This window comes from Cotesia glomerata, linkage group LG6 (assembly GCF_020080835.1).
Source record: "Cotesia glomerata isolate CgM1 linkage group LG6, MPM_Cglom_v2.3, whole genome shotgun sequence".
Lineage (NCBI taxonomy): Eukaryota > Metazoa > Arthropoda > Insecta > Hymenoptera > Braconidae > Cotesia > Cotesia glomerata.
In genome coordinates, this window is record NC_058163.1 from 4,761,518 (window position 1) to 4,770,456 (window position 8,939).

Consider the following 8,939-nt stretch of genomic DNA (forward strand, 5'->3'; position numbering starts at 1 on the left):
AAATTTGTTAAGACCACCTTATTATATTTTGGAACATTTGTAAGAAATTTTTGTCCATTCTTCTCTCTTTTTCACAAAAATTTTCATTAAGCATTTCATTTTATAAAAAATATTCTAATAAATTGTATTTGATAAAAAATAAATCTATATTTTCATAATGGAATTCCCAACATCATTAATTTTAATCTACCAACGATTCCCCTAATTGACAATTTTTTATCATAATGATAGCGTTGGAAATTTCCAATGTGTCTAAATGAAATTTAAAAATGATAAGAAGACAATTTATAATATAAAAGTGTTCTATAATACTTTAATAAGCAAAAGTTATCAAAATTCTGGTTTAAGCTCACTTTTTCACTTCAAAATATGTAAATATATAATTTATAATATTATAATATTTGAAACTAAATAAATTTTTTATAAATTCTAATAAATAAAATTATTTATAGGGGGTTCACTTTGCTTGTAGTGATTTTTTTCACATTAGCGGCTGCTGAGAGTTCAAATAATAAAACAAATATCCCAATTAGAAACCAGAATTCTTTGATAAAAAATATGGAATAAGGTAAGTGTTTCTTTGAATATTTACCATTCAATTTTTTAAACATATGGAACATAATAAATTGGACATTTTGCCTAGGATTGTACCTACTGCAAAATATGAACACGAGCGTCGATCCTTGTGACAATTTTTACGAATTTGCTTGTGGTAATTTTGATAATCCGAATTCTTCTGCTAAAAGTAATAGATATTATGATAAAACAGATGATGACATGTCTTCGAGGATGAAACATTTGATAACTGATTTCCATCGATCATTTGAATTTGAATCTTTTAAATTTATAAGTGATTTTTATTACTCTTGCGAAAATATTAACAATTACCACCGTAAGTATTAAATTAATAATTGATATTTTATAATGTTTTTTCGGTTATAAAATAATTAAAATACTATTTTGGTTTAAGGATACACTAATGAAGATGATACAGAATTCTTAAATGAAATAATATCAAAATTAGGCGGATGGTCGGTCCTTGAAGGAGATAAGTGGAATGCAACTGATTTTAATCGGATAAAGATGGTCGAAGAAGCGATGAATATTGGTCACATCCGTATCAATTTTTATAAACTTGTTATAGTCCAAGATGACGGCGTTGTAAAATTCTTAGTAAGCCATTTTAATCTATTGAAATAATTTCAATAAATTTGATTTTTAATAAAGCTGAGAAATTTTTGAGCCAAAAAATTTTTAGTTATTTAAAGAAATTTCCGCTTAAAAACTTTTCTACTTTATTTAAGATTTTAATTTTCTTCTTTGGTGATTCTCTTGGTTTAAGATTTTCTCCTTAATTTTTTAGTTAGTGTATCCTAAAAACTCATTAAGGAGGTTTGAGCGTAACTTTTGGGTCAAAATAATGTTTAAATTTTTTTTTACTTTCAGTCTTCCCAATACTCCTCAAAATTCTTTATCTTATTTTAAAATAATTTGGACAATTTAATAATTGATGATTTTTACTTATTTAATAAAATAAAGTATTAAAATGACTTTCGTATTTATTACTTGCCGAATTTAATAAACAGATTAGGCAACAGCGCGTTTGATTATACCCATTACAGAGACGTACATGAGTGTATGAGTTAAATATTTCTCTCTCTGTAACTATATTTCTATCCTTTTCTTTTTTTTCAGCTATTGACGCGACGTTACCAAATCTTTATTCGAATAAATAGCTGACGATAAATGAGTCAAAAACATAAAATTAAACTTTAAATATTTCAAAAATTATATCGGTTATGTATTATTATTAAATTTTTTTTATATTTTACAATAATCCAAGTTTCTTGTGTATAGTTTTTTATTCGTTAAAGTTGGGAGGTTAATATTAAAAAAAATAATGAAAGCCTCGACTAAAGTTTGTCCGCCATAAGAGCCCGTGTATAAGGAGATAAAAAATGTGATTTTTGAAATTTAATAACTAAGTAACTAAACGGAGAATCTTTTTAAAATTTTGAGATTAGATAAATGACGTATTTATTTATACGTATATTTAATTTCAAATCTCAAAGTTGGAAATTATTTTTCACATTAGATTCACTCGAACCTTCCTAAAAATAATTGCACTATTTTGATTTTTTAACAGTTGGCTCCACCAAAAAAGAACTTTTCAGAAGAAGAAAAATCAAATGAACAATTTTCAAATGCTTACCTTGACTTCATGTCTGATGTCGCGATATTCCTCGGGGCTAATAAAGACCAAGCCGAAGAGCTTAAATTTTCATTAAAGTTCGAGCATGATATTCTAAAAATTTACAATGAAAGCAAAGGAGAGGATGGAGATAATAGTGAGCCGCTGGAAATGTCAGTGAAAGAAATGATAGAAAAATCGCCGAGTATAGATTGGATTTAAATTTTAAAATCTATAACAAAGCCGTACTATTATTTTACAAATGAAACAACTGTTCATGTACTTTATCCAAGTTTCATCACTAACTTTGAGAAATTGATGAATGATACGCCTAATAGAGTCCTAGCAAATTACGCGATTTGGAATGTCATCGAGTCTGTGATTCCGTACTTAAATTCCAAAACGCTTTGGGACTATCGTCAGACTTATATGGCAATTAAAGATTCAACTGAAGAGCCCCAATTTGATTGTATGGCATTTGTTGAAACTGAGTTGGGAATGCTTCTGCATGCTTATTATCTTCGAGAGTATCTAGTTGATGAGCGTACAAGAAGTGAAGTTCATACGATTTATTCAAATGTGAAGAATAAATTTATTGGAATTGTAAATTCTTCAAAATGGCTCGATAGCAACGCTAAAATTGAAACTATTGATAAAATGATCTCTATTAAAGCGGTCATTGGCTATCCAGATGAATTACTTAACTATGATGAATTAAAAAATTACTTTGAGGGTCTTGAGATTACTCGGGATAATTTTTATAAAAATTATCTCAATGCGAAAATTTTCAGAGTGAAAGAAAAAATGTTTGCATATTTCAACAATTCAAGTTTTGTTAAAACTGGGATTGATTTATTTACATATATGTACGATTTACCCAACAACGGGATATATAAAGGATATAGTAATCTTATGTATTTTCAGAGGAGTTTTTTTATGATACTGAAATCAGCAAGCTATTTTAATTTTTTTTAACAAAACAATTATGATGAAAAAAAATATTTTTGACAATAGGGACCGAGCGTCTAGACTGTCACGCCAACTGATGATAGAAATTGTAAGCTAATGGGCAAAAATTTTAAACTCCAACATGTGATTTAATGTTGATTTATTTTTTATTTAAATAAATTAATAAATTGTTCGAAATTTTTTCAACTATAGAGTTTTCATATATCACGACATATATAAATACATCAAGTTGGAACCGTCAAATTGACAAACTTGTGAAATTTTATTATTTTTTGCTCAGTACTAGTGGTACTCCAGAGAAAAATGACAGGCACATGAAGTGTTTAGAGGCGGAATTGAACTTTGGAGGCTATGTTTACATGGCTATTTGACTTGATAATGCTGAATTTCTTTTATCACATTTAATATACATGGCCTAAAGTTTTTTTTTAATCTTCTGAATTATTTTTGCTTCAAATACGACCGATTAATACTTGTCAAAAAGCATATTTTATTATTTTTAACTTCCCGCTAAGAAAATAGAAGATTTTCAAAAATCGGGAAGTTATTGTTTTCACCCCGTTTTGCGAAAATCGAGTTTTCATCAGATCTCGACGTTTTAAGGTCATTGGTAAGTGTCACGGCGCTACGCGCTCTGGTGGTTAAAAATATAACTACTGCTAGGGTGACAGCTATGACTTAATTACCTAGAGTTATGTGGTTTTTATTTACTATCGCAAACAATTGAAATGTTTTTATCATTAAATCAAGTTCTTGACTTAATTAAGGCTACTCCTAAGTCTCGTAATTTTGTAGAAGGAGAGAAAATAATTAATGCAGGACATTTAATCTACAATAGGTTGGAAAATCAAAACAATGATCAATACGATATTTTGTCGTATTGTATACAATCATCAGCTTTTCGAGATAAACCCCATGAAATAAAAACAGTTATACAAAAAAATAGTCAAATTGTTTCATCAAAGTGTAGCTGTACAGCTGGACTTAGTGAAAGATGTAAACACATCACAGCGGTGTTATTATATTGTACTCGGTAAGTGTAAATTTTAATGACATTGAATATAGTTTACCTTTTTCATTGTTTTTCTTTTAAAACAATGAAATATTATAAAATACATATATAAATCGTAAAAAAAATATTCGTAAAATTGCAGATTATTTTTGTATTTTGAAAAAATTAAAAATCTTTGTCTGCTGATTTAGAGTGTATTCTTTGCATAAATTTTTTAGCTAATAAAAGAAATTTTAATTTAAAATTTACTTGCATGTACTTATCAAATTATATTTTTCATTTATAGTCATGATATATCACAGATGAAGATTTCATCATGTACAGACAACAAATGTCTTTGGAATGCTCCACAAAAAGCTTGCTTGGAACAGTATGATGCCAATCCATTATCTCATCATAAATGTTATCAGACCAAGGAGAATGAAAAAGAGTTTTCGGATGATGTACGGAAGACAATTAAAGAATTAATCTTTTCCAAGGATTTAGAATCTACGTTATCAGTACATGTGTATGGCATAAATATTTTTAATGAACAATTAATGATCTATAATTCTATTCATGGGATAAAGTAAATAAAAAAAATCATTCTTAATCTTATCAATTTTTTTTACGTTTTAACGTTAATTTTAATATTTTTTTCCGCAATGATTTTCATAATATTTCACGTATTTACTTTATCTACTGCTTAGTTTAATTTTATATTTTTAATAATTAATTATGATTAGGGTAGAAGTACCGTTTGTGGCCACTGTACCGTTCATGGCCATGTATTGTTCAAATAAACGATAGAAATGAATTTATATTAATAAACCATTACAAACTCAATTTATTTTAATATAAATTTTTTAAAACTCAAAAAAATATGTTTATAATATTATAATTGTTTATAAATTAATTCAAATGTTAACTGGCCAAAAACGGTGCCAAGGTGGCCAAAAATGATACTTCTACCCTATGATTCATTTCTATAAGTAATATTTTAATTTTACATTTAATTATATATAGAAATGGAAGACATGACCCAGTAAAACCATCAACTGATCCTTTACCACCTGATTACCTTCTATTCACTGAAAATCTTTTCAAACATCAGTCATCCTTAAAAATCCTAACTGAACTATCCAAAGAATCATTTAAATTATCAGATTGTTGTTTTAGTAAAGTAAATAATTTATTTGATAAAGATCCTTACTATATTTGTATTGAAAGTAAAAAATTTGTGAGTGTGTGGGAAAATCAACGAAGATATCGAATCACTGGTTCAAGATACTATGCTTTATATACATATAATAAAAATCGTAAGGCCGATTGGGAAGCAAAATCTTCTAAATATTTTAATTATGATAATGATAAATATAATAAATATAATAAAGAGCAGACCACCATGTGCTCAGTAACATTGACTCCAATTTTCAAAACTCGTTCCCACATTTGCCTACAATCTAGTTTTTCATCTTCACCAAAATAATTTTGGATTTTAACGAAAAACCGATTAGTTTTTGGAAAATGATGAAAACGAACGTCTGGATTTTGGGCTGCATTACTTGAACATCCATAAATACAACAGTATTTTCTACTTTTTGTTTTTTTTGGAGAAAATCTAACTCCACAATTATTTAATAAATCAGAGGCCATAGTTAAGTGTTAATTTTCACTGATGTACACTATTTTTATTATTAATAAACGAAAGATAAATAAACAAAATTTAATAGCATAAAAATTTGCCTTATTCTTGTGTATGGCTAACTACCAGCTGTCACCCTAGCGCTAGTTTATAATGTGACCACCAGTCAGCGCACCATGTCCGGTGACACATACCAATAGGAAGCTTCCCTGACCACCCCCGCGATGTTGTCACTATGTCTGTATGTATACATATATGTGTTTGTGTGTGTGTGTGCGTGTTCGTGTGTGTGTGTGTGTGTGTGTGTGTGTGTGTGTGTGTGTGTGTGTGTGTGTGTGTGTGTGTGACTATGTGACTCGCTTATAACTTTTGAACGACTCAACCGATCCGAATCTACTAAACGGCGTTCTAAAGAGTTCCTTCAAACTTAGATTTCCTGTGAATTTGAACCGATAGATTTTGAGAAATTTTAAAAAATCTCAAAAAAATGAAAAAAAAATTTTTTTTGAAAGTGGTTTTTTTGGAATAACTTTTAAACGGCTTTATCGATCAACTTCAAAAACTAATCCGCCTTTAAGCATGAAAAAATTACGTCGATCGCCATCAAGCCGGTCAAAATTGGTCAATTCGTTCAAGAGATATCATGAACGAAAGAAAACCGAAAAAAGTGTTTTTTTGGAATTACCCCAAATTTCCTAGTTTTATCAATTCAAACTTGAAGATTCTTCATAAAACTAAAAAAATTGCGTCAAATGCTGTCAACCACGTGAAAATCGGTTAATTCATTCAAAAGTTAGTGCGGTTTGAAAATTAAAAAAATATTGTTCTACGAAACTTCTATCAGACTTTTGAGCTCGAAGAGCTCAAAAGCATAGAAAAGCTATCTTTTTAAGCTCGAAGAGCTTGAAATAACACATAAATTGTATTTTTGAGCTAGGAGAGCTCAAAAACATCATTAGTGCAGTTTTATGCACCTAGGTATGGAATTAGCGGGAAGTTGCACGTATGGCCTTCAGGGTCTATCGTTTTTCTAATTTTTTTTCTATTCCCTGATAGCCACCTTACCTATAACTTACATAAACAATTTAAAGATCTGGTAGATTTTTTAAAATTAAGTTTTTATGCTGCCTGGTCAATGTTTGGTTCTTTTACTCTATTTTTCTCCAAAATCAAGCAATAATTTTGTTAAACAAAAAAGATATTATTTTCAGTTGTTTCAGTTGAATTACTCAGGAATTACTTCTTTGATGTTGGACGTTTCAATTATTTGAATTATGGAGGAATCGGTGAAATCATCGGTCATGAATTAAGTCATGCCGTAGATAGTGGAAGTAGACTTTTGAAAAAGACTGCGTTAAAATTTAAATGGAGTAATTTATCGAATGATGAATATCAAAAGCAGGAAACTTGCATGATCAATCAATATCAAAACTATTTTACCGTAAATAAAATTAAGGTATGATATACAATCAGTCAACAAGATACTTTAACTTTACAAAAATTCGATGCATTTTTATAGTAACGCTCATGTTATAATTCATTTATTTTCGCAACTCAACGCTACAAAATACTGAGCTGAAAATATTGCCGAAAATATTGGAGTAAAAATAGCTTATTTAGCCTACAAGATTGGGTCGCTCAAAACGGTCATGAGCCAAATTTATCTGGACTGTCGTACACACCCAATCAATTATTCTGGATATCATTCGCTAATCAATACTGTCAATCAAAATCGATACTATCGAATTTAGACGACAAGAACTTTCATGCTCCTAATGATAAACGAGTGATTGGACCGCTTTCAAACAGCATTGAGTTTTCGAAAGATTTCAATTGTCCCGTTAGATCGAACATGAATCCTTCAAACAAGTGTACTTTTTTTTAATTTATCAAATATTTTAGTGTCAAATAAAAAAAAAATTCGTTATTATCTAAATCATTGTATTAATAAAAATTAAATTAGCTGACTTCGGAAAAGTTTTATAATTTTTTTATTACAAAAAAAGTTTTTTAAATTAAAAAAAAAAATTTATTTATAGAAAATTTGAAAAATTCGAAGTGCAATTTTTTAAAAATATTTTTTTATTTCTAATTTTTATTGATTTAAAAAATTAAAAATTGTCAAATGTCTGCTATATTCATCATTTATATGAACTTTTTATAGAAACATGTGCTGATTATCTTTTTATATTTTGAAACATTTAAAATTGTTTACGAAGTTTTTAAATTTTTCAAGAACTCTTTGTCCGTTCTTCTTTCTATTTGACAAAAATTTTGGATATCATTTCCTAATTAATATTGTCAACTAAAATCATTATTATCGAAATGGAACTACTTCGACGTTCATGCTCCTAATGATTAACCCGTGATTGGACCGCTTTCAAACAGCATTAAGTTATCGAAAGATTTCAATTGTCCGTTGGATCGAATATGAATCCTTTAAACAAGTGTATTTTTTTCTGAAAACATCTATTGTGGTTAATGAAAATACTTGTAGATAATCTATATTAATCTTGCTATTAATTTATTATAAAATTATTTACAACCTTACTATTAAAATTCAAAAAGTAAATATAATAATTATTAGATCGTCGTTGATTTAAAAACTTAGAAAAATTGATTTGCTTTATAAATTTCATATTGGTTTTCATGAAATCTACTAAAAAAAATTTTATTCTCAAATCATTTGAAATTATCAAAAATTCACTTTAGTGATTTGAAACTTTAAAAAAATAAATCTCAAATGACTAAAATAAAAAGCTTAATTGTGTTTAGTTGTAAATTAGTAATCAGTCAGTTTTTTTTTTTTTTTTTTTTTTTTACAAGTAACTCAATATATTTATAAAATTTTAATTCATTTAAATAAAAACTGTCTACGTTAAATCCACAAAATTTTCGATTTTAAAATGACACACGATTTTTAAATTGATTGAAAAAAAGAGATTTTTTTATGCATAATTTCTTTTTATTATGAAAAGCTTATCAAGAATATATCATCTTATATATTATTTTAAAAAAATTTGACTTTTTGCAAAAAAACAAAAAAGTCTCTTTATTTTTCGATTAATATTTATCGATAGCAATGAAAAAATAAGTCATCTTTTTTTAGTTAAGCTTGGCGAAAAATTTTACAATTTTTCGTG

The 8,939-nt window shown here is 27.7% G+C and overlaps 1 pseudogene; it reads left to right on the forward strand.

Annotated features, from left to right (window-relative positions):
- The first annotated feature begins 321 nt into the window (after positions 1–321).
- Positions 322–7,725, forward strand: LOC123267234 (annotated as a pseudogene).
- Positions 7,726–8,939: the final 1,214 nt, after the last annotated feature.